Source organism: Etheostoma cragini, chromosome 20 (genome assembly GCF_013103735.1).
Source record: "Etheostoma cragini isolate CJK2018 chromosome 20, CSU_Ecrag_1.0, whole genome shotgun sequence".
In the NCBI taxonomy this organism is placed as follows: domain Eukaryota; kingdom Metazoa; phylum Chordata; class Actinopteri; order Perciformes; family Percidae; genus Etheostoma; species Etheostoma cragini.
Genome location: NC_048426.1, coordinates 7312250 through 7336865, shown reverse-complemented (window position 1 = coordinate 7336865; position 24616 = coordinate 7312250). Strand labels below are relative to the sequence as shown.

At 41.3% G+C, this 24616-nt stretch overlaps 2 long non-coding RNA genes across 3 annotated transcripts in view; one reads left to right on the top strand and one right to left on the bottom strand.

Annotated features, from left to right (window-relative positions):
* On the bottom strand, positions 1–20583 carry LOC117935391. Its single transcript, XR_004654751.1, has 3 exons — positions 20452–20583; positions 18097–18101; positions 1–11 (listed from the first exon to the last, which is right to left on the bottom strand). It is a non-coding gene; the product is annotated as an uncharacterized LOC117935391 (long non-coding RNA).
* Positions 1–24616, top strand: part of LOC117935390 — a 107058-nt gene that overhangs the window by 71757 nt on the left and 10685 nt on the right. The gene's annotated exons all lie outside the window — the stretch shown is intronic.

Below are 24616 nucleotides of genomic sequence, written 5' to 3'. Positions count from 1 at the left end.
GCAGAGACTATCTGCCTCGTGCCAGTGCCGCACAGCTCGCTGCAGGAACTTATGTCACTTCCTTTCTTATCTTATTGATGTGGAAAGAGGAAGCCCCCTTTACTTTCCCCAGACCTACTTATCACAGCACCACAAAAAACTGTGGGGATGTGAAATCACCTGAATTCTTTCACTTAGCAGCCACTGAGCAAATGTTAGAATGGACACTTGCATGTAGACATTGAACAGGATGTTGGGGTTGTTCTGTGTGTCTCCTCTTGCAGCCATCCTTACCACCCACCAGACTTTTTTCTGTGCCGTGTACTGTATGAGTACAAGTTGTACAGCAGACTGTATGGAACATGCAGAGGAGGCGAGGAGCGCTCCGCTCTTTGATGCCTCTGTGTACATATGAAGGCATGAAGCATCTCAGCGCTTAGCCGTTTAACCCATTCATGCCCACATAAGAAGAAGTTAGTAGCATTATAGAGCAAGAACAACAACAAGCCGCCTCTGACATCCGGGAAACTCCCCCCCCCCCCGTGTTGCTGCCTTTCATTTACTTTAATTTACTTTCATTAACACTTAAACATGCTTCCTTATCATTTCCATGATGTCTAAGCATCATCAATCGGCCCAAAGTTCTTATTTAGGTCAGTGAGTCTGTTGTTGTGCAAGATGAAATAGCAATGGCAGCGCTTGTGTTTCCAAAAATATAGGGCCCATAAGACAAGGCCCTAACCCATAAAGAACAGAGAAATAGCTCCCTGGCTAACTGACCCAGAAAGCATGAGGTGGTGATCTTTAAATCAAAAGATGTTAAAATGAGCAGAATGTTGTGGAAAAGTTTTTTAAGATGTCTAAGAGTATAGTTGGTTGTTTCAAGAGCATTTTAAGTTACTACATTCAACTACATGTTGTAGTGACTTTATCACAGCTAGATAAGAAAATCATTATTGGACGATAATAGTGGATTATTTTCGATGACAATCTTTTGTTTTAAATTCTCACTTTCTACAAAATCTGTACATGCCAACCACAGTATGGTTCAGGTTGGGGAAAGATTGTTGTCATGGCAAATATGTAAACTACAGTTAAGGTATGGTTAGGCTTAGGCAACTAAAACACTTGCTTTAAAAATAATTTTATAAACTTAGTTTTCCACTTCCACAAAATGTTATGTTGGAGTATTGAGCATGAATGTTGCAATATCAATATTCATTTCGATAATCTTAAACATAACACAAAAGTTAAGGGAAAACACATCAAAATAGATTAACAGAATATCATGTCCTTGTAAAACAACAGGTCTGTATACAACACAAGGCTTCATTTAAACTGACAGTACAACCTAAATAAACAAATAAAGAACTTTTTGTTGGATATTTCTGTGCACTTATCGTACAGTGCCTTGTGGTGGTGAGAAAAGAAGTTGGTTGTATTGTCTCTTACGCGCTGTACCACCATAGAGGACGTTTTGCATAGCGCATTAGCTTTAGACACATCTGTTGGCTTAAAGCCAAAGTACTTCCACGCTGGCTGCTAACCTTTTCTCTTCAATCTCCATCATTTTGACATTTCCCTGAGCCACACTCATATTCTTACTTTTCTGTCTCTTCTACACACTGTCTCTTTCTGTCCTTTTGCTTTTCGCTTCTTTCACTGTCTCTATCTCCCTCTTCAGTCACGCTGTTGAAGTGTGCACATGTGACAGGCCAACCTAAACTGATCCCAACACACAACCACCTGTGCAGAGGATAAACACCTGGAGGTCAGCAACAACCACTTTCAGAAGCTGTTAAGGTTAATTGAAATGTAACCGTTAATTACTGGTGTGTGAGGGGATGTGAACTACAGATCCTTGCATGAAAGTTGGACACGCTACATGCCAATCCACCACCTTCATGTCCACACCCCTACTTTTTGCCTCGCAACATTTAGAGCACTTCTTCCTGCATGGAATTGATCGGCTCAACGAAATTTAGCCCAGTTTCAACATAGAAGCCTACATGTCTTTGACCTGAAAATCACCAAAACAAGTTTGTACTTTATCCAGACATTTTTCCAGAAAAAAAGGGCATAAACATAGCTGGATTACATCTATTTTACCATTTCTAATCCAAACCAAACTTTCATTCAGCATCTGTCACTTAGCCCCCATGTTTGTCTTGGGAGGGGCCTGGCTAAGTGGGTTTAAATAGTGCTGCATTACTTCCTCTGGGAACCTGTTAATGGCATAAGCAGTCCCTCAAAAACAACCGCTGGATAGCAACATTAAGCAATGCAGTTGAAGCTCTCTTTAACTCAGTTTTGGGTTGGAAACTATTTGAAGATTCGGATAAAGCAAGTGGGCTTCTTATCAATCATAAGTCTAAATGTTACAGAGGATCCTTTATTCTGATGTGGTGACTTATTTATTTCTTTTAGTGTAACTGGGAATGTACAGTCATACATCGCACAGGAGATTGTGTAAGATGGTCTGAAAAAAGGGTTTGGGTCCTACTAAAATGCAAATGCTATGAAAATAATGTCCCCAAATTATAACAACATGCCCAAATCATTTCCTGTAGTGGTGCTTAAACTCTGCTATTTCTGCCTGGCCCTGTTTATTTTTAGGGGTGGGGGCCGAGAGGATGGGGACTGTGGACACATAATCCTCCCAGAAAAGTGATTTATTTATGAATTCCAGTGCAGAACCTCCCCTCCTGAGAGCTGGCCAGCCTGCCAGAAGTCATTGGCTGATGTTTACAGGACTGGATTGGCTAATTCCCATGGTGCAGTGTGCCTGCAGTGCTATCTTATTTATACAAGGCCTGATATGGGAGAACAGAGGGGTTTATTTTGGGATATTCCCCATAGATGGATCCGATTTCTCCAACTGGAGCGGTTTCCTCCATACGTGCTGCACTTCAGGTTCTGGCGGCGGGCTGCACGCCTCTGGACGCAGCTCGCCACTCGTTCAAGTTTAAATGGGCTGAATTGGCTCAGCAAAGGAAGCCATGTCACAACAACTCAAGTTAGACTCATGACAATTGACTGAGTTCAGGGACTACACAGGAAGTTGAGCATTAGTCTCATAAAAAGCGCATTGTTTTTCTTGTCAAAGCAGACTTTTCCTTTTTAGAGTTCATTTATCACTACATTAAACAAAGAATCTAGTCTGGAACATTATTAACCAACACAACTTGAATAACAAACATTTGAAAAAGAATTATGATATAATTTTGTTAAGTAGCTGACATTTTTTCATTTCATTCTTTTTTATTTATGCTTCCAAAGAGTCATTTCTCAACCAGCATCAAACTGAAACAGTATTTTATCAGGTGTAAGGGGATTTAATGATGTGTTGGTGGTGATCAGAAATGGTTTTCTCACCTCAACAAATCAATGACGTAACTGATGTTTGCCTTTGTAAGAACAATCACTTACAGACTTAGATACGCAAAACCTTTGAGTGCAAGAATGCTTCTCTCATGCACTCAACAAGTGCTAGATGAGTCACTTTTGGAAGGGATGGCGCTGAATTTGAAGCACGGCTCTCTCAGTCTGTAAATGTTTTAATTATGAAGCACAAACACACAGAGACACATGGTCATACCAGACCATATTTGCAATGTTAAAGCAACATCTGCCTTTTACAACACCTCACGTCATTATGTGCAGGTCGGTCTCGTGCTTACTGACGCACTACGCCTGCAATGCTAGAAAAACACCTTGCACTTTCCTGTTTGTTTCTTTTTCTTTCTTCATCTTCCTCTCTTCTCTTTCCCAGACCCCTGCTGCTGCTCCCCTCTCACATCCGTCAGTGATTTAATGATTATATAAAGGAATGAGGGCATCATGGGAAGGAGTGCAGGACACTTCCACCCTGGTTCAGATATTTTTTTTCCTTTCTACTGGTGTGTTTGTGGTACTTGTACAAGTTTTTCCATTTTCTGATAATATAAGACTTTACTGATCCTGTTTTATTGATATAGTAGAGGACTTATATTGTAAAAAATAAAAATTAAATGGTGATATATGTCTTATTTATTATAAAGCAGGTCTAACTGCTATATAAATACTGTGAAAGTATCAAAACACTCAGTCCAGTGTTCAGAAATGGTGCCTTTAAACGCCATCAGGAATTCTGTACGGTGGTGATGTCACACCTTTACTATATATAGGTAGAAAGTGCTGCTACAGTGCCGTTACAGTCATTCCTTGGCTGCAATGACAGTGGAAAGACTCCAAGAGCAAAGATGCAGAAGACCCAGAAGCGCTGACCAATCAGGGCAGACCGGGCTTTATCGGGAGGGGGGCTTAAAGAGACGGGCGCTAAAACAAAGTGTTTAAGACAGAAGGGGAATACAAGTACAGACAGAACTGCAACATTACAGGTTAATGCATCAGCAATTATGACACTAACACCCTTTATTCTTAAATGGGCTTCACTGCATGATGTGTAGTTAATTATACTGTTGGTACCTAGAGTAAAGTTTTGATGCTAACATGCTTCTAAATGCTGAAGGTTGAAGGTTCACTCCTCATCTGTCATGTCTTGTTTTACTTCCTGCTTTGTGCGTTTTCCCTGTTCTCCTAATACATCCATGGTTTTCCCAACTTTGTAATTGCTTGCCCCACCCTGGGTTGTTCCACCTGTGTTTCATTACCCTTACGTATTTAGTCCGTGTTTACCCGTCTGATTGTTGATTTGTCTTCATTAGTGATTGGAGTTTTGTTTTGCCTGCCTGTTTTTGGACTTGAGACACCTTCGTGTTCATTAGAAGAACTATAGTTATTAGTTTAATTCACGTTTAGGTACTTCCCCTGCTGCCTGCCAAGTATACTGTATTTAGTATTTCTACACTGGGGTATTGCTACATTTACTGAAGTAACAGATTTGAGTATTTTACATCTCTCACCACTAAGATGTTCTTGCCATTTTCTGCTTCTGATTCACCTTTTTGTGAAAACTGATGATGTCACAAAGGTGAGTAAATGTGGCTCTAAATACACACTGATGATGAAGCAGTTTGAAGTTCTGGCTTTTTTCTGCACTTCCTTTGGATGCCATTGCTGTTGGGTATTTTTCCACTCACAGTAGATGCCCGATCTATTATCAGGTACACACGCAACCGCACACGTGCCCCTAGTGTACACTGTAGCATGACTTGAAAAGACAAGTTATATGTTTGTGTTGTTCTGCTGTCGTGTTCAAACCAAAATAGTCAGTTGGAGGACTACGTTGTTTCCTGTCATAAAACCATATGTAATGGACAACAGACTTTCTAATCAGCTTGAGGAGAGTACGCCAATTGGAATAAAAACATGACTAGACTCCCACCAAGCTGTGACCACTGTCCCAGGGGCATGACTGCAGGAAACCTAAACACTGTGATCATATTCTTGTAATCATTTGTTAGCCGTGTGTACGGTGCTGTGGGATTAGTTTTGGCTCTATAATTCAGGTTTGAATATTTTCTTGAACAATGATGGATGGAAAAAACATGGATTTCTCTGTAATGTCTGTTGACTTCAGTAACAGACAGTTAAAACAAACATTGGTTTCTAAAATTGGTGCAATTTTCTACTTTCAGTCCACCAGCTTAAAGAGAAAGCAAAAACCTAAGGAGTTCATTGGCATGATAAAGCTTTACCAATGATGGTTAGTACATTACATGCTGTATACTTGTGTACTTCTGCTATACAATTGTGTAGACAGATGCCTAGTATAACATGGCTCATACATTTAAAGTTTGATGTTTTGGAAAATACAATACACAAATTTGCCTTCAACTGGTTTCCAGTGCTTCCGTTTTTTTTACGCTAAACTAAACTTATTATATTCTGGCGCAAGCATATTTAATATGATTAATTCCTAAAATGTTAGACTATTGGTTTAATATCCTGAACTGACACTTTTAACGTTGTCTTGTTTGATGTAACATGAGCTGTCTGTTTTACCGATATTTTAAGGTCATATAGATTTATAAAAGTTTTTCTATAAAGCCTACTGCAAACATCAAGTTGTATTTAAGTTATACTAGTTTAAGAAAGTCCATGTGCAAATTAAAGTTAGAGTGGGTCTATTCGAGCACCTCCAAATCCCAAATTCTCCTCCGAGCTTGGTCTTGATGTTCTGAAACACAATTAAGTTTGGATAGAGAGCACACAGAGAGGAAATTACAAGATTTCTGGGGCTGTTGGGTGCTGGTGGGTGCTATAACAAAGTGGTATCTTGGAATAGGGAAGCCTTGTTCTTCTCCTCCTTTTGACCTTTTGACCAATGGAAATTGAAACCAGCTGTCCACATGGTTCAGGTGCAGGTAAACCAGTAAAAATAGACTCTCCACATGTGCACCCAGAGGCAGGGGATCAAGGAGCACAATAAAATACTTCATGCTTAAATTAAGGATTTGGTATATCAAACGTTTAATCGAGTTTGACTTAGTCATGTCTACACCTTTAACACCCAGAGTATACAAGGAGGTGCTCGAGGAGGAACTTTTTAATCAACTTCATCTTGTCTTTTTCATTTGGAGATTGGCTTCACATCAAGCTAGCACCATTTCTTTCTTGCAAGTCTTACTTGTCAAGAAACTGTTTATTCAATCATTAGATCTGCATGTTTTAGTGTTGAGTAAGTACATGCCTTATGTCATGGGAGTGGATTTTTTGTGCAGCTTTCTTTTTGTTTATGTAGAAATCACAGATTTGACTAGATAAAGCTGCATCCTGCTCAGGCTGCTGTGGTGTTGGGTTGAAGTGGTACAGATGGAAGGTGTTTGTGTCGTGTTCAGTGTTAAACCTCTATGTCTTTATAGCTGGGCTTTAAAATGGCTGTTGGTCTGTTTGTCTCTTTCCCCCCTTGTCCCCTCGTCTTTGTCTTACTTTATTTTCCAACACCTCATCTAAAGAGTTTGAGACAACACGCAACATCAAGTAGTTCTTGATTCCAACCTTAAACATGTCAAAGATGAACTCAAAACAACATTGTGCACCCACATACTTCTTGCAGCCGTCAAGAATTGAGTATTGAGAAAGTTTCAAAAACCACTTCCCCGTTTGTTTTTCTTTGCAAAAATGGCTTTAATTCAACAAAGGCTTGAGTTACTCATAGATAGCACCTAAGTGTCAAGTGCTTGAATGACTCAGATCAGCATAATGTCTCCATCCTACACGTCTGCAGAGGTTGTTTTTGTGCTGAAGTGAAACACTTGAACGCATGCTTTTAAATGGTATTATGACTTGGACTCATAAATTCATGTCAACTTAAAATTTTCATGAATGACCAATACTTCCCATTTTTTTTATAATTTTTTTTTTTTAGGCCTTTTTCGAGAAACAGCTGGTGATTCATGGTTTTCAATCATGGCTCTCTGGTCTTTATCCCAACATGAAAATATATGACACATACTTGTTCTTTTCCTCCTTGGTTTCTGGTCTTACTTTGGTTTTGGAAAGCGGATTCATTACGACAGGCGGGCCCCGTGATCTTCTCCGTTGAGCCCCTCTCCTCTGTTGCTCACTAACCCCAACTCCTGTCAATGGTTTCCAGCTGGCCATGGCGTTGCGGTTCTCCTGGGAGAGGAGGAGCCCTCAGCTGGCTTCAGGCTCTGACTTGCACACCGTCCAACCCCCCCTCCTACTCCCCTGACCCAACCCCACCCCCTTCTTTATTTGTTTAATTTGGGATAAAAACCCAGAAACGTTTGTGTATGATTTATAGAAAGCAGCTGATGGGATGAGTGCAAGCGGGAGGGCTGTGATTGTATTTGTAGTCCAAATTCCACATGCAGATTATTCCCCATGTCTTTAATGATACTGTCAGCCAATGAGGTAAAACGGCAAGAACATGAACTGTTAGCGTAGCTAGCATAGAGTCATTTGGTGTTCAACATGTGTTTGGTAACACGACGGACAATCTGCTGAGATCATGATGAGGGTTAACTCAAAGTGGGTTGGGAGGGGGTTGTGTAATTATAAAAGACTCATTGTCTCATGTCTTTCATGTTATCTTGATGAGGGCAGCACTTTGGTCTGGTGGTAAGGAAATTCTAAAATATCCTTTGGGATGAATAAAGTATCTATCTATCTAACTATCTATCTATATAGCTATTTAATTCTAAATATAGCTGAGAGCAGTTCAATAGCAGGACACTGCTTGCATCACCTTGGGTAAATAGTTCTCTTTTTGGAAACAGTTGTGTGCTCTAAACCTCACTTTTTTCCTCAACATTCAGCAGAAAAATCTAACAGTGTGTTGGCTCAAACTGAGCTTTGGGTAATTGGTGCGGCACAGCAAGATTTAACCCTCATATTGTCCTTGGGGTCACATTGACCCGTTTTAAGTTCATTATTTTACAATAAATTAACATAAAGAATATCAAAAACTTTGGAAAAAAGCACCTTTAACATTAAAAAAGTGGCAAAAAAGTCGTAAAAAGCATTAATAATGTTGAAGAAAATGACCAAGGCGTTATGTTTTTGTTTTTATTGTTGATGGGAAAACAACACAAGGGTCACTTATTTCAAAGGCAGAGTAGATAAAACCCGAGCACACGACGATTCAATAAAGTACAGGATTAAAAGACAAAGCAAAAACAAACCAAATGTTTAAAGAGGCCACATGGACATAAAAGTGAGCATACATTAACATAAAGACACACACACAGCTTTAGAACACCATTCTGTCTGTTTGCTAGTTTTTGTATAGGACGCTGTGTGTTTACCTAGCAGGAGTGGCGGTGATGACAGTGTGTTGTCATCAAGGTCTGAGGTCAAATGGGGGTGGGGGTGGGGGGGGACGTGGTGCTTTGTCACTCCCCATGTCTGGTCGGAAGACCGAGTGTGTTTTCCTTGGCTTGAGGTGTGTGTGTGTTTGTGTGTGTGTGTGTGCTTTTGCATTTGCGTGCACGTGTGTGCGTGCACGCCACGCCTGTGTTTCTCTGTAGCAAGCCGACACACTGCGAGAAATGTGCGTGTTATGACTGTACAGTGTGACATTGTTTCTGAACACATGCTTCTGAGATAGAAGCACCTGGCTATGTCTTAAACAGGATAATGAATGAAAGTCATCCTTAAACCCTATTTAATACGTGACAAACTTCATCCTGAGCAAATGCAAACCATAGTGTAGAAATGTGCGCTGAACAATAATTATTGTGTCAGAAAGCATCTTTCTGCCAACAAAGAGAAGTTTAGAAAGTTTTGTCTAGTTATTTCACTGCCACAACACATCTCTTACTTTGTTGAGCACACATGCTCTAGATTCACACTAGCAGAAACATTAGAGCTTTGCATTTACATTGTGGTGTGATGCTTTTAAACTACTGCTTAGTCAGTTGTCCAGTTTGGCCCAGAGTGAACCAATGTAAAACCACAAGGTAAACATTATAAGATTTACCAGAGAGGCTTAGTCAGAGCACTTATGCTTTACAACAGCGAGTGGTGAAGAAGAACACTGTGTTATCTCTGTTAAAGTGTCATCGGCCTCAAAGTTACATGAAGGTGCAGCTTTGCTGGGCTCTGTTACTGAAGTTAGGTTTGTGGTGAGAAGTGTATAACTCAAACTTTGATGACACCGTAAGAATTCCAAAAATCTGCCAATGCCAGAACCCATTTTAAGACAAAGTGTATTCAAGTCAGGAGATTGTATAAGAAAACTGTATTGCTTGACGAATAGGATTTTTGACCAGCCTGATCGCAAAGCCAATGCCATGTGCATAGAGTGAACAGCTATTTTATATTTCCCTTTTGCTGGAGCCTATAATGTGGTTTCAGAACATAAGTATTTCTCTGTAAAAGTTCACATGTATGCCTGAATGTGCAATCAAAGTTAGAGATCAGAAAAAAAGCATGGTTAGATATTTTTCGTTTACAGTTTGAAACTCAAAACCACAGCTTATCTACTTCATAAAGGCTGTGTGTGTATGTGTGTGCGTGTGCGTGTGTGCGTGCGTGCGAGAGTGTGATTTCATCAGATGTTATTGACAGTTGCGTGGCACAACAGGCACATTGTGTTTACTTCTTGTTTTACTTTGATGATGAAACCACTGAAACAATCTGTGGCATGATAAAATATAGAGTAACAGTCAACAAGGCAGCGAGCACCCTTGGTAATATCAGAGACACAGCAATATCTAAAGTTAGCTAACATTAGCCACCATAATGGTCACACCAAAGCATTTAGCAGTGCAGCACCAAAACTCCAAAGTATACTGCATTTTAATTGTAGCATTTAAAAACTTTCAGAAGTTACATGCAGTAGTCTAGCTTTAAGAAAAACCTTGAGCAAGACTCTTTTGTGGCACAGAGGAGAGATTGCTTGTAAATACTTGAAAGGAGGGGAATGTAATACTCCTCTCTTGCAGCGGTCAGCCTGGGAAATGGATCAAAAGGCATGTGGATGGATTTTATCAAAAGGAGGAGCAGCACTGCATTCTCCATGCAGACTTGCTCCAAATTCTGCTTCTTTCCCTTGAATTTCCAGTCGGTCCCAGTAAAAACCTTTACAAAGATCTTTCTCTGTACACATACCCTCCAACAGTGGAGGGTAATGGATACTACTTCTTACTTTATTTAGAATTCAATCATATTTAATTACATTTAAGATACTTTTCTTTTGTTTTGTTTTGTTTTGTCCGGACATGATCAATCCTGTTTTTCTTCTTTCCATACGAGGCCACATGCTGCCATTCAGCTTACAAAGTCACAAATCCATCAGTAAAGACTAAAGGAACAGTTTGACATTTTGGGAAATGCGCTTATTTACTTTTTGTCAAGAGTTTGATGAGAACAATAATACAACCATCATGTCTTTACAGTTAATATGTAGCAGACGGTTAGCTTAGCTTAGCATAAAGACTGGAAAGAGGAGAAAACAGCTTGCTTGAATGGCTCTGTCAAAATCTAACAAAATTGGCCAGCCAGCACCTCTAAAACATCTTATATCTATGTGTCTAATCAGTACAAAAACTGCAGTGTAAATATGACAGTTTGTAGTTTAATTTCTTGGACTGGACCAGCTGACACTCCAGGAAGTTACTAGACCAGTTAGTACCTAAATATTTCTGAACTGCCACGGACAAGAAATAAAAGTCTCCACCTGTAATAAATAATCTCCTTACAAACTTTATTACCACGTCTTTATCTTTTTATTTTGGCCAAATGTAAACTACATGCAGACAAAAGGTAAATGAGCTGTAACTACTATAAATGACACCATCCTTCACCATCCAGCTGAGATACATTTTTGTACATAGATTGTCTCCGTGTGACAGGAGTTCGGTCTCGGACGTCAGACAGGTGTCCGACCGGTTGCTCGGGCCGGCTAACCCCCGGGCCTGGCTCTGGTGCTGTTACACCAGAGGTCAGAGGTTAATGGAGCAGAGTGGCGCCGGCCAGTCATCCCCCAGGATCCTGGGTGGATTTGGTAAACAGTGAAGCTGTCACTGCAGATTAATACAGAGAGGAGGTAGAACAGGGCCTAGCACACAGGGGGCTAATGGCTCCCAACTTAGCCATGAAAGTGCCTGTCTTCCCCATTCTCCTCTCTCCCTCATCCCCACAGATAAGCCCCACAGGCTTAGAGAGGGAGGGCAGGAAGGGGGAGGAGGGATGCAAAAGGTAGAAAAAGGAGTTAAGGAGTTAAGAAAAGAGGAACTAATAAGAGAGCAATAATCACAAGTGCACTTGAAACTCTAAAGAGTAATGAGAAAAGAGGGAAACATCTAAATGCTATTGGGCATTTTAAGGCACAAAGAAGTTTTAGTTTTTTCTCCATTGTGTGGATATAAAACCCGGCCTCGAGGTCATTCACTGGTTACAGCTATAAGAGCACAACTCTTAACCGCCAGCCCTCCTCCGTGGGGGATCTTTGGGGACTTTTTCTTTTTTTGATATGAAGCGTATGCTTGCCTTGACACTGTGGTTTATTTGTCATTGGCTCCTGCTCCCACCAATGTGTATGCAGCTTGTGTCAAAGCAGGATATTGCATGTCATGTCACTGCAGTGTTCTAGCTTGTGGTTACACTCTGGCCACAACCCGTGCAACAGAGATAGAAAGAAATAGAAAGATATGAATCTCTTTAAGGGTCTTATCTTAAAATATAGTCCTAAATTACATAATGTACTAAAAATGCCAGTATTTGTTTTAGAGAGTTGTGTTTTTCCATTTACCTCATTTTTATTGATTTGATCCTTTTCATTTTTTGTATTATAGTTTATGTTTTTTATTTACTGGCTTATATTTTAAATCAAGACAAGAATGTATTAGGAAGTGTCCCTTGTCCACCCTGTTTCCCGCTAAATGTTTTTGTATACTACAAATTTGCTTTTGGATAACTAAATCATATTGACAATACATCTCAATACTTGGGAACCTGATCCCGTCCTGCGTCTTTAAAGGTTTACAATGCTAAAATGCTTAGGGAAGATTGCGAAAGGTTATGGTTTTGATTACATATCAGATATTAAACTCACTGTGTTTCATTTTTAAAGTCAGCATTCAGTGTTCATTATGACATAGTGACCTGTGTACTGTCTGATTGGATTCTGTCATTGGTTTTGGGGGAAGGAGTGTCTCCATAGATGTGTGGATGTGTGTCCTGTGTTGTATTTATAATGTTGTTGGCATCTGGTGGTGCTTCTTTCTGTGTATGTATGTTGTCTTAGATATCACAAAATTTCCTTTTCTAGGGATAAATAAGTGGAACTTGAACTTGAATCTTTCAATATTCAAGCAAGACCACAATCTTTTCCTAACATGCCCTAATCTTGTGGCCAAAAAACAATCAATTATTGCACATCATTTTTTCTGATTGCACACCTTGAAATCATTTAAAAACACATCTGATTTTAGGGAAAATAAAAGCATTGACTCTGCAGATATGTTCAACAAGAGCATTTTGTATTGACAGTTAACAATCAACAGATCACCACTTCCTTAATAACTAGCTAATGTAGTTTGCTACTGCATATTAGTGGTATTTGAACATAACCTTTAGGATTATAGGCTCCGGGAAATCATCTAACTACAGGCCGCCGTAGTCATGGATACATAGTTTACAACTTGACCAATACACAAAGAGCACAGGCATTTTTTTCCTGAATCTTTATTGATTTGGTGTCCAATTGTGTGTGCATATATGTATGTGTGTGTGTGTGTGTGTGTGTTTGTGTGTGTGTGTTTGTGTGTATGGCAGGGTGGGGGGATATCTGAAATAACTGTACTTTACTTACACAGTCCTACTCGTTCCTCCCATTACCCATGATGCTCCCTACCAGCTATGTTGTCAGTTGGCCTGGGGGGTGCGAGGGTGGGGGGTTTGTCAGAACATATTCCATGCGGTACTCCATTATATGGTCCTCACAATGGGGCCGAGCCTTTAATCTAAGAGGGGTGCACCTCTCCTCTCCTCTCTCTCTCTCGCTCTCTCTCGCTCTCTCGCTGTCTCTCGCTCTCTCTCACTCTCTTTCATCCCTCAACCTCCTCCTTCTCATCATCTTCCTCCTCCTCTTCTCTGTTCTGTTTCTTCACTTTTTCTCCAGTATTAGCCTTCACCCTCCACGTACCGCCAAGAGGGCCCAGAGGAGAAAAAGGAAATGAAGCACTGATTGAAATGAATGAAAATGTAATGAAGTGAAGAGACGGCTTGAGAATACAAAGCGAGGAGGGAAATCTAAAATCAGTTGTTGTATTTCTCTTGTCAGTCCTTATTAAAAGGCCCGGGGGACGTACTGAGATGGACCTTTGACAGATTGTTTGTGGTATATTGTTCAGCCCCCTCATCTCTCCGCTGACACTGAGCAGGTGCTGCCATGGTGAGACTGAGCCGGGGGGATACGGGGGCTCAGTGATGGGAGGGTTTGCTAACTGAGGGATGGGAGTTTGGCAGGGGGGGGCTAGCAGGACAGAAAGAGCTCTATACATCCCCCGATGGAGTCTGTCAGGTCAATATTTTCTGTGCGTTGTGACTGCACTGTTAATTCGGCAGCATCAATTCAACCATGCTCCCCTGCCGGCTTCAGCCACCACAGTGCCCCATCATGTCCTCTGTGCTTGGCTTTGGAAAACAGAACGCTTAGCCCCCTCCCTCTCCGTAACTCTGCTTCCAATAGCCCAATGCTCCAGTGGGCGTCTATAGATTCCTGGATCCGCACAGCGTTGCATTGTCTCCCTTCCCTGGCCTACTGCCAAGAACCGAGCCAGCTTTGGAAAAGTTGTACTTCACCCTAGCCTAATCTTTTTTTCTTTGCCCTGCTTCTTTTCTTGCACCCCTCCCTCCTCCTTTCTTTCTTTTCTTCTCCCTGCTTGGCTATTTTCTTTATACCAGAGATCATGTGAGTATCTACCGATGTACAGGCATTGAGGGTTTATTGTGTTCAAGACTGGATGGAGTGCAGAGGCGGAGTTGAGGGCTGATGCTGCTGCTGAATTAACAAGGACATGGATATTGTACAGTAGTTATGAGTCACTTACCTCTAGTGATATCTCATCATGCAGATAGTTATGTTCTTATTATCCCATGTTTTGAGATATTCATTTTTAACATTTTTGCCACAAGCCCAACTTCCACAGCGATACCTCTTTCCAAAATCATATCCCTGCTACTCTGGGAATTTCCCAAACATCACTGTGGACAGTTGAACATATGAACACATATGAATTTCTTTACTGAAGAAATGCTCCCTATGACAACTGTTGAGCACAAAGTATTTCATTCATTTAATGCATGGGATGTAAGTGGAGTGTCAGGCCCCAATCAGACAGATTGCGTTTTAGCAGCCTGGGGCAGCTTTTTGTTGTTCTTTTTAATGGGAAAGAAGAGTTTTGCTCACTGTTTTTGCATTGCTGAGTGCCTCATGTTTTTTTTTTTTACAGGAATGCCATGAACACCTTGAGTGGAAAAAACTTTACTTAACTACTTAACTTAACACGGAAAAAACACCCAATGTCATTTATCTCCACTGCAAACGTGTTTTGCAACCTACAATCGTGCTCTGTCTGCTCTCGGCCTCAGTGCGCTTAACGGTAACTGACTCACTATTCTACTGTTCTAAATAGCCACTCCTGGCTGCACTACACTGCCTCTAGAATCTCTCCGAAAAAACTCAGCATTAGTTGTATCAGCAAATGTCCAAACGCAGTTAAAAAGTTTAAGTAACAAAGCCATCTAGGAGCCTTTGCAGTGATGCCTTTTGTCCATGTGGAGCAAAAGGAGGAAATAGTGTGATAGGAGCCTATAGGATGGGTCAGATTCAGGGAGGTGGCTGTTCATGTTCTTGTTGCATGTTGACAGTAAACATTTGTAGTGTTTTTCTTTTATGCACTGCCAAACGATATTGTCTCACTGGTACAGTATAGAGGCGTCAGATCAAAAATGCTTACACATAACATTTTTGAAGGCACTTACATGGACAACTTACTTTGTCATTTAATTATAGGAGATAAGGTCATTCATAGTGTTTTACTTGTTAGAACCCTGCATACCTTCTTACCACCACACACCTAGCCCCTCAGAGCACTGTTCCTGGAATGAGATGCTGTTCTTGAATTCTTTGAAAATCCTTAGAGCACAACAAATGAATTGACATGCATTGTATTACAATGACATCAGATATCATACCCATCTGCATGGATAAATACCTTAAAAAGTTTCTAATTTTGGTAAACTGTCCCTTTAAAAAAAGAATCCTCCTCACTTATTATGACTTACTCACTATTTCAGTCCCTCATTAGCTCTACTTATTTTTCTTCTCTCTCTCTGGGACATGATAAGACTTGTATTTCCTGAGGGCGGCTCAGGAGGAGTTGGACTAACTTCTTTGGTCAATCCCTGCCGTCCTCCACCTTGAAGTGACCCCATTGCTCACTCATAGTGTCGCCTGTCCCACCACCCACACCCTTGAGGGCTTGCACAGGGGGGGTTGCGGATCCCCCTTACATCCCATCCCGACAGCACTGTACATCCCAGACGTAAACAAAGGTGACAAATGGGCCACGATATCAAGTGTCAGGTGTCGGCGTGGAAGATTTATAAGGTAACAAGACAATGGGAGGCAGACACAAAACCCCCTATCTACCATCAACACTTAAAGGGCAATGGAGAAAATTATTTCCCCTTTAATCCTCTCAGTATTCTCATCCATGCGGCACAGATTAGTTGCTCCCACACGGCTGGATCAGATGTTAGTGGCTCACCAGGAGGACGTGTTTTGCTCTGCTGATTGAAGACAGAGGAGTCAGACACAAGAGGACTTGTTGTGAAATGAAGGAGGTCCACATTTAGGGAGAGGTAAACTCCGGGTCAGGTAGAGCTTGGCAGAGGATGGAGGAGGAGGCAGTTGTCCGTGTCATCCAGTTTCACAATCCACAACTGGCCGACACACAATAGTCTTAGCAGGAAACTTCTCACGTCTCTTTCTGATTTCCAAGATTTGAAAAAACACATCTTGTTTTTGTTGGTGGATTTCATCTTTGATAATAGAAGACAATATATGATCAGTTGTGTTTGTGTAGGAGGAGGCATGTGCAGGGAAAAAGTTAAAGCAGCAGACCACACAGATGTAATCAATCAATGAGTGTAAAAATGGCCAGTCTGGAAGCTATAAACTGTTGTGATGTACAGACAGTGTATACAGAGCTGAAATGGTAAAATATCTGCTATCTGCATGCATATGGTTTGCTGTAACTCCCTTTTGGTGTGGAATTCATAATTTGTTTCACTGTAAACAGCTGCCTGCTGTGGCCAAAAGAAGACCCTATGAGAGCGGTGAGAGTTAATCAAAACAATAAGTTTTGAGCTTTAGCTGATACTAAAGCTCCATGAGGCTGATTGAAACTGCTCTTTCTGGTGCTAACTCTCTTTAGGCTCAGCACTATAAGTGACCCCTTTCCCACTGTGACATTGTTTTCCCATTGACATTTAGTTTTGTTATTAGAAAAATATCAATTACAGTCACATTAAAGTCAAATGACTTTGCTAGGGCCTTAAAGTCATTTAGAAACAGTGACTAAAATCTTACTGATACACTCAGTAACATAGACGGATCATCTCATCCATCTCTGAGGCACCAAGGTGATGACAGACGAAAGAGGTGTGTGTGTGTGTGTGTGTGTGTGTGTGTGTGTGTGTGTGTGTGTGTGTGTGTGTGTGCGTGTGTTGGGGAGGAAGGGAACCTTGGCGCCATGTACCACGCAATCCACACAGATTCTCGAAATGGTGTTGGTCACATGTTAAAATCCTGCTTGCAGTGTTAAGGTCGCACACTCCCCCCTCCCTGCACACCAGACACAATCAACTACCATCTCCTCCTACGCCGTGCGCCTATGGCCACCCTCAGAGGACCTGAAACTGGAGACGCAGTCAGCAGGAGTGAACCTCCACCCTGTCATGCCCCTCTCTGTCCTTTGTCTCCTCACAATGTGAAGCGGTGCAGTGATTGAACATTGAAGGAATTCCTGGTACAACTCCTCAGGTAGAGGCGAGCGCTTATGGAGCTTTGCACCTGTGCATCTCGTTTTGTTTTACTTTCTATTACTCACTGACACATATTTTCTTCATATGAATTCCTCATGTGAATTTACCCAAATCACAAATAAAAACACTTATTCTTTTCAAAAGTTTAAACATTTTTTTTTTCTTAAATAAGAATTAATACTTGCAACACTTGCAAGACGTCACAGCTCTCATCGTCTCTTTCCAGCTGCAGCAGGCAGCTGTTTGCAAAGTTAGCAACTACCTGGTAAACATGGTGGAGCATTAATAAACAGAAGGTCCACATACCCCCATAAGAGTTCTTGGCCAGAGCACGGCCTTAAATGATCAGCCAACACTGCTTCACATCTGCTGCATCTGTTTGGTAACATGTTTACTCTATCATCTTTATAAGGTTATAATATGTCAGTGATGGGTTTACAGCTCCCTGTGCTGACCCCGAGTGACCAAAAAAAAACTTGAGTCAGATTTGACTCGGACTTTTAGGACTTGATAATAGACTAAAAATACTTTGGAGATTATGAGTGGATTATCAAGACTATTGTGTGGTTGTAAAATTTAAAACAGCGTTCATTAGCTAGATACCACAGGACGTATATGAGAATATTTAGTTTTTTTGCAAAATGTGTGAACGGACCCTTTAATTTCTAACTGGGAAAAGTTATTTTAAGTTACAGGATATAAATCATAGTATAATCTTATAATTAGTTCACTGACTGAATCTGTTTATTTTAGGTGATTTATTACGGAGGGTCATCGGTCTTATGATTACACTTCAGTAAAAGCTGCAGAGCAACATTTTTCCACTGCCATCTAAACATGGCTTCACACCAATTTTCTTCCCCTCAGAGTTTTCCCAGAGGGTTGTTGGTGCTTGGCCCTGATTGGTTGACAGAGACAGTTGAAATGAGTGACGGGCTGTCAGAGGGGATCCATCGGGGGACAATGTGGCTCAGAGGTCAGCCTGCTAACAACGGCTCCCCTAGTGAAGTTTGTTTTCTGTTGAGGAGCCACCCTTTCATGTGTGCAACTCATTATCAGAGCTTGTGCCCCCCCGCTGCCCCAAACAAGGCAGCCTGTGTATGTACGATTGCGTGTGTGTATGTATTTTAGATCTTCCAGTGACCCTGTTTTGCCAGAACTGGAGCGCATACAAATGGGAATCCAACTCAGGTTGACCTGAGCTGATTGTGGCTCAAATGTGTTTTGTTTGGCATCAACGAAGGGCAGGCGGAATGGCAAATGAATGTCTGTTTTATCTGGACAATATCTATCACTTGCTGTAGTTTTACTCTTGCTTTCCCATGCCTATAATAACCACAGCATCTTTTCCGTGATTTCCAGCTGTCTGTGCTCCAAGCTTTTAAATAATCAGTGTTGCAAAAAGACATACATCTTGAAAAGCACTGTTTAGATATGGAATCGTTCCTGGAATGTGACTACTCTTTGAGTGATGTCAACACGGCCAGATTTTTAGGAGTTGCTGGAAAGCAGTAAAGTGAGCAGAAACAGTGAATGTCCTGTGGAGAAAACAGACGAGTTAAGATCAATAGCTTGGAGATAGAGGAGTGTTATTTTGAGCAGAATCCAGACAGACACAGGCCTTTTGTGTTAAAGATGAGAGAGGGACTGAGAATTCATGAAGTGTGTGTGTGTGTGTGTGTGTGTGTGCCTAGAATGCAGACGTGCAAACACAAAATGTGTGAATGACGATGTGTGCAAGCATTTCCGTGCATGTGCGTGGGTTCAATTGTATGTGTATGTGTCCATTTTGGAATGCGTGGTGATCAGACGTGGCCTTTTCTTCTAAGAAGAAAGCCACTCACTGTCCTCATGCTGTCCTAGGTCTAAAGTCTAGCCCGGGCCTGGTCTGAGACCGGGCCTGCATGGCTGGAGCCCTGTGTCTCTGCACACTGAAGCCCGGCCTTGTTCCCGGCTGTTTATTCAGCTGGTCCACCAGCGGGGACACCAGGGACTCAAAACCCCCCTCTCAGGCCCAGTCGGACAACTCCACCGCCGCACCCACCCAGGTCAGCAACCTCCTGACCCCCTCGCCCGGGGGTTATTTGCTCCAAGGCCATCGTTTAAGAAGGGTGTTTTGTTCAGGCTTCATTTGGTCTGCAGTCTCAGCTTAGGCTCTTGTCATCAGTGCCATTGATCTGCTCCAAATGAGCTGATTAGGGGGCCTGCAGTTTGTCCTGTTGAGTGGGCCGGCCTAAGCCAGGCTGAGCTAGGTAGGATGAGGAGGGGGTTAGGAGGATGAGGGACAGGGGGTCAGAGTGCACACAGCACAAACACAGTTGGCCATTCACGCTCAAAGATGCAACATGAAATTAGTGGTTGTTTGAAGAGAATTGGATCAAGCTTGTCTGGTTGTGTTTGTTATGTCAGTTCCAACCCCTGTGGCTTCGGTGATGCTGCACTGCTCAGATCAGAGATGTCTCTGACAGTGCTCTCTTTGATTTTCAATAATGGACATCATAGATATATCTTTTTGCTTCATCAAGTTCCTTTCAAGCCTATGTTGGGCCATTTTCCTTTTGTGGCCATAACCGTTGGGTGAGTTCATGCCGACCATGGGTGTGTCCCTACCACTCTAAAGGTGCTGCTAAATTGTTCCTACCAATACTTAAACTAATCTCAGACAACCTGGTTATTTTATCCCCCATAACGTGTTACTCTAAAGGTCTAAGCAGAGTCTGTGCCTGCAAAAATAATTTTAAAAGTTATTTTGTCGACATAAGATAGACATGGGGGGGATGATCTGGCAACCCTCCCGCTGTTCTATGTAAGGCTAACGTGCATGCATGTGTGTGCATGAGTTTGAACATTGATGTGTGTTTGCGGTATGTTAACGTGACCATTGGTCTCAGTAAGGGCTTAGGGACTGTATGTCGTGAATGCCTGACTGAATCAACTTTGTCACAAGGTCAGCAATTTTCCTTTTGTTTCACTCAATGACATTAAAGGCAAAACACTCTTGGGAACCTATTTTAACAATCGAAGCGCACGGCATGAAGCGCATGGTGCAGGTGTGTTTGGGGCGTGTGCAAATCCACTTTTGCTAGTTTGACGGCGGAAAAAAGGGTCCGTGCACCAGGTGCATAGTTCAAAAGGATTGTATTAACACCATAATATTTTTATTTTTAATCTTTTGCATGTGTGCTGCTGCGTTTCCCTGTGTGTGCGAAACAAGCATAGTGTGCGCGCTGTGCATGACCCTATGCAATTTTTACTGTTAAAATAACAATGAAATGTTGCATTACTGACTTTAGACTAGGTTTTTGTTGGTGAATGGCGCAATCACTTTCTGCTGCCGCAAGAAAGCAATAAGCCAAGAACTCACCTGAACCCACCTCCCTGTAAGAACAGCACGTTCATGGGCGCAAAGATGGGCGCATTTGCATTTGCTGTTTAAACAACGTGGACGCTGGAGGAAATTAACAACTGCGTCTGTCTTGAAATACCAAAGACACTTGCAGGGGGCTTTACGTCGGGCTTTGCATCGCGCTGTGCCAGGTGCAACATAGGGCCCTAAAAGTCCGGAGAAAACGGCATTTCCAAGTCTTTTCTCTAGGCTGTATGAAGTAAATAACATCTCATCCCATTATCGGCTCTGTGACCATTTCTGAAATACAAATTCTACATTTTGCCCCTATTTATCAGTCCTCCCTCCTCTCGGCAAGAGATTAAGAAGGAGGATCTGCTGAATGGGCTGCACATTTCTCTGAGACACCTTTAACACTTGTCAGGAAGACATCAACAATATCAGATGATTGAAGTTTGTCTAAGACCCAAAGATAAGGAGACGGCGCAGGTAATGGCAAACAAAGAGTGGTTACCTACAATTACGAAGCATTAACAGAGAAGCAGTGGTTTGAAATAATGAACCGTATTGTATATCAGCGTAATGTGAACACATGCAGGGTTAGAGACTCTTCATATATCTTGCCTTGGAGCTACAATGAGGCCTTTGTTTTCTTGCTTGTTTACTTGAAAGCTGATATTTTCCACAATTTTAGCTGGTTTATGGTGTGAAAACGTTTCTTCCAGTGTGACAGTGAAACTGCATGCCATTATCCAGTGCAAATAAAGCCGTCTTCTTCTGCCAAAGCTCTCTTTCTTTTTTGTAGCTAAAGCTAGGCCTCTGTGCTATGCTGTGTCATAGGTCAAAGATCACAGGGGTTAGGGTGGACACTGTCCTCACATCCGTCTTCATTAGAGGTCTGGAAGTACTCAGTGACCCGACCTCCTCCTTCTCCTTCTCTTTCTTTTCCAAACTATCTGTCCATTTTCTGATAAACAGCTACATCAGAAGAAGGGGCTTAGCAGTGTCAACACAGAGCTGCCTGACATGATCCACCAGGGAGATCCTGCAGTACACAACACTTTCCCAAATGCTGTCTTTGTGGTGAATGAAAGGTTGAATTTATTTGGATTATTTATCTATTAGTTTCTTTTCTTTGCCTTGAAACACATTTAGATGATGCATTGCTTTCTTTATTGGAGATAGATGAAGATGACAGCATTTACACAGCAAATTGTCCAACCAAGCCTGCTCACTGTTTGTACATGTTGGGGATACAAGAGTCCATTAAATACTAGTTGTGTAACTTATCAAGGTAAAAAATAAATGATGAGACACAAACGGCAAGTGTTACTTTATTTCACATAAGACAACAATTTGTGATGGAAACTTAGCATATCCAAGGAAAATGGAGGCTTTTACACATAAAAACCTTTCCAACTGCCCTTGTCTCATTCTGTGCTGCAGCTCAACATATTTTACTAAAACAACAACTTGTGTAAATGCTGCCCTAGATTAGATTTACTGCCTATACTGTTTGGAAACAACTGGTTTTTTTACACATTATTGGCAGAATGGCTCCATGTTTTGTGTAACAATATCTGCTTTTTTATTTATATGTTCATAAAGCTTGCAGTGTTGAGATAAAGGAATGGTCACGTCGCCTTTTCAAGTACACATTTTGCAGAAGGAACAAATGAAAATCATTGCAAACTAAATAATTATTTTATGTGATTTTTTATTTTTTATTTAAAAAATAGTGCGAAACATTGGTCCAGATGACAACATATAAAAAAATACACTACACATACGGAAGAAAGCACAGTTCACCTTTTCCATAATCCATCCTTGCGATCAAATGTTTCACTTTAAAACAAAGAGAGGAATTACGGAAAGGTGGGAGACGCAACAAAACCACAACAGCAAGAACAATGCAAGACACACAGACAAACACAACAAAAAAATAAAAGGAATTGACATGGAGACTGGCACAAGACAAAAGGGACCCAACACATGCACAGATAGAAGAGAGAAGGCTGTGGCACAAATCTACAGCAAAGATTTTTTAATTCAGAGTCAAGCAGGCTCAGAGGTGAATAGCTACAGCACTCTGCAGGAGCCTTCTCCTTTTTCAAGAGTAAGGAGATCAAGGCTGTGTTCACATCCCTTGAAAATTCGCCCTTCTCAATAGAGAAGTTAATCATGTCAAAAAAGGAATGGGCCCAGTTGTTCCCAAAAAGTTACATACAATTCCGGGGGGATCCCATCATAGCCCGGGGATTTTTTCCTTTCGCATATTCTGTACTGCCAATACTAGTTCCTCTAAAGTGATTAATTTGTCTAAGTTAGCTGATTCCTCTGCTGATAATTGAGTCAAGTCAAGCTGATTCAACCCGCTGTCACAGTGGGTTTTCTCCAAAGTAACCTCTGATTCATACAAATTGGAACAAAATGTCTGAAAGGATTTAATTATTTCAACAGGGTCAGTTCTAATATTACCATCTGAAGACTTAATAGCAGAAATATCTGCAAAATGGTCACTGGACCTTAATCTCTGAACAAGTAGGTGACTAGGTCTAGCACCCTGAGAGTAATAGTACTGTCTCGTTCTATGAATTACAAATTCAGATTTCTGTTTCAGAATGTTGTTTATTTATTTCTTGACTAATGATCATTCTAAAGCTATTTGGTCAGTAAAATTAGTTTGCAACAATGAGTCTAATCTGGTGAAGTGAGCTTCAAGGTTTTGTTGTTGAAGTCATCTAGCTTTGCGCGCATTAGAGCAGTATAGTAAGGTATTGCTCCTAATAAAACCTTATTTATCATGTCACACAGTATCCTGGGGTCTTCTACAGAGCCATCATTAATGTCTGCAACTATGTGGAATTCTGCTATAGACTGAATGATGTAGAATACATTTTTCAGTAAAGAATTGTAAAAGAGCCATCTAGCAGCACGTTGAGACAGACGGTCTAGGATGGTAACGGAGAAGACCCCTTTATGGTCGGATAATGCCATTGGAAGTATCAATGCTTTATCAATTGAATGAAATAATTGAGGGGATGCAAAAAGAAAATCCATTCTGGACTAAAGATTTATGTCTATCTGTGAAAAAGGAATAATCCTTACAGGTGGGATTAACTGCACGCCAAATATCTATAAAACCCAAGCTGCTGACCCATGATTTCAAAGCATTTGTGGCTTGTGCCTGAACCCCAGTGACCTTTGCGTCCAACCGATCAATATTTGGGTCCCACACAGCATTGAAGTCCGCACCAACAACAAAAACATAGAAACTGCCATCAAAAAAATTCATCGCATAAACAGGCACAAGTGCAATTGTCCAAAAGCTATACCCCATTGTAGAAATCACAATTCTGAACTTTACTCAAAACTTTAAGCGGAACTTTAAACGGAAGAAGCTACTTTTACTGACCAAATAGTTTAGAATGATCATTAGTCAAGAAAGAAATAAACAACATTCTGAAACAGAAATCTGAATTTCTAATTCATTGAGCGAGACATCTTTCAGGGTGAAATTGTACGATAGAATCTGTTGGTTTAGTGGCCGATATCAGTCAGTAGCAAATGTGGCTCCTGTAATAATGGCTCGTTTGTGAGGTGCATTCAGACAACCACAGTTCCAAACTAAAAATGTAAGATCACCCACTATCAAAAAAGCTGCGTTCTAAATGAAAGTAGGTGTGGAAAGCAACGTGCTACTGCCTTTTACTTCGTTAAATCCTAACAATAGTGCATCCAAAGTGTTACAGAACATGTTAGACACAGAACAAAAACGGACAAGACAGTGACACAAAAGGGAAAGCGATGGGGGGTGAGGGGGGG